This window comes from Raphanus sativus, chromosome 3 (genome assembly GCF_000801105.2).
Source record: "Raphanus sativus cultivar WK10039 chromosome 3, ASM80110v3, whole genome shotgun sequence".
NCBI classification, from domain to species: Eukaryota; Viridiplantae; Streptophyta; class Magnoliopsida; order Brassicales; family Brassicaceae; genus Raphanus; species Raphanus sativus.
Window position 1 is genome coordinate 5,576,820 of NC_079513.1, and position 2,958 is coordinate 5,579,777.

A 2,958-nucleotide genomic window follows, 5' to 3' on the forward strand; every position below is an offset into this window, starting at 1 on the left:
ACAAGTAAAACTCACCATCCATATTATAAATATTATACTAATTTACCTTAACTAATTAATTGATTTCTATTACCAGGGATTTCCATAGAGGCTACCGGGAAGTAGAAGAAAAAAACTTACTTTCAGTTTACTGTTTATGATGGTGTAGTCGGGTTGGCATTCCAAGAGTGTTCTGTGAGGAATACAGTCCCCGTTTGGTAAATATTCGTTTTTCAGTTTTCTCTTTGACTGACCGATATTTGTGTTATTAAAAGTATATCTCATCTCATAACATTTATTTGTTACATCATTTTTTATATATTACAATATGAGTATATTTATCAAATCAAATGTAAGATTAATCTAGTTTTCATATTATATGAAAAATAAGTATACTTTTTCGTTAATTTTATAATGTAAGATGTGTATGTAGTTTAATTGATTTTCACTGATACTACTCATTATTTAAAAAAGTTGCTTCAAAATATATTAATATCATCAAAGTATATAAACATTCATGATGACTGAAATTTCAAACAGATTAAAATTTTCAGTCAATACAATGTGTTAAACCCCATGCAATTTTAAAAAAACTAGATTTCCGTAACTCAATATTGTTATTTTATGGATGGTCGATTGGTCTAACCAGTCAGACTGCATTTATGAATTTTTATATTTAAATAAAAATAAAATTTGACAATTGAAAAATGACAACATAAAAATTAGAAAGTAATTAATAACATTAAACAGGCGCCTGGATAAAAAAAATACTTATTTTTAATATGTAGTCTGATTTCAAATTGCATACAATTCCCCATCTATTCTATCTAAAAATGTTCAATAAACCACTAATAAAGCTCTATATTATACTACATAGGTACAACATGATCAATCAACATCTAGTCCATCAAGAAGTTTTCTCACTATGGTTGAAATACTACAATGAACAAGACGAAGAAGGCGGAGCCATAGTTTTTGGTGGTATAGACAATGCACATTTCCGAGGTGCACACACATATGTTCCTATCATAGAAGAGTATTACTGGGAATTTAAGATGAATGAGATACTCATTGGAGGACAAGGAACTGGACATTGCGTTGATGGCTGCTCTGTCATGATAGACTCAGGCGAATCTTACCTTATAGGTCCATCGGTAAGTATGTATATACACATATATACAATATTATTTACTACTTGTTATGCATTTGAGAAAACTAACAACTATTTCTTTATTCTAGTCAATTATTGAGAGTATAAATATAGCTCTTGGGGCGGATGAAGTTGCAAACGTTGACTGCTCTAGGGTTCCTTTGATGCCAACAGTTTCATTCACGATTGGTGAAGAGAGTCTTTTCTCTCTCCACGAGAGATGTAAGATCAAATTAGCGTATTTGTGAAAAAAAAATTCAAGGTAGAGAATTAATGATTTTATGTATATTTTCAGTATACTGGTGCATGGTATGGTGAAATAGCTACGTGCGCAACCAAATTCAGGATCATTCATGACGATGATGATTATCATAATGATGATCTCTGGTACAATTTTGATTCACGGTCTAATGTAAATTCGTAAGAAGTAATCGGAATACTGAAAATTTACTTGCTTTGGAAATTGGGATAATCAAATGCAGGATTTTGGGAGGAGTCTTCATGAGACCTTACCATACAGTTTTCGAATTTCGGGAATAGGAGAATGGGGGTTTGCTGAAGCGGTTCAGGAACCAATTTGGGATAGTAGTATTAAGCATTAAACCTTTCCGTTTATAATTTTCAGTTTCGTATTGTACGTTTGAAGAATAATATAATGCTTGTTGACAAAAAAATAACTATAATGCAAAGACTTATTTAGCCCTGGGCATTCGGATATTGGGTTCGGTTTCGGGTAGAATCCATTCGGTTTCAGATATTTAGGATACATGATTCTTATACTCGATTTTGCATAAGAGATTTCGATTCAGTTTCGGTTCGCGTGTTGTCTGGTTTCGGTTTTTCGGATAACCGAAATGAAGCAAGAAACCAAAATTAACCAAAATAACCGAAACGAAACAAACAAGTCCGAAATGAAGAAAAAAAACAAACATGAAACATGCATCTGTTTTAACGTTTAAAGAGAAGCACAAAATCCATCACAAACCATAATTCAGAGTTTAAAATCATTCAAATTCAAACCGAAACACCAAATCTAAATTAGACAAAACAACATTCAAACTTCAGACTCAAGTTGCCAGAGATCCCTCTTCCCTTATTTCTTCGCAAGAGATCCTTTTCCCTTAAGCTCCATGGTTGTTATAATCAGGTTCAAATTCTACTCCACAACAGAAAACATAAAACTCACAAGTTAAATATTTTAAAAATGCAGATATCAAAATAAGTGAAGAATTGAGATGTTTACCTCTCAAAAGATCATCCTGATCCTTCACAGATGCAAGGAGTTGTTCAATGTGAACCACCTTTTTTTTTCATATGTATTTCACACTGCAACCACTGTTCAGTACACATCAACACTTCAATCATATAATGTGTCAAACAGCTTCTAGATGGATCTAACACTCTCCCACTAGTACTGAAAGCTGATTCTGAAGCGACAGAAGACACTTGAACTGCAAGAATATCCTTAGCAACTAGAGACAAAATAGGGTACTTGGGACTGTTTCTCTTCCACCATGAAAAGGACATCATAATCAGAACCTTTCATCAGTTTTGGCTTCTCCACATCCTCCTTTAGATACCACTCCAACTCACTTGATGTATCTTGAGTTCCTGTCTGTTGTACAAGTTCTCATAAAGATTATCCATTCTCTCATAACCGAAACCATTTCCAAGCACCCTCTCCTCAAAACTGTATCTCTAATCTGATCTTGTGATGATCCTCCTGTGACTGTGAAGAAGAGGAAGTTCCTGTTATCATTCTTCCTCATTCTACTATACTCATCATATAAACTCTTCAAGATTTCCGATATAGACTCAGACAATAGCAC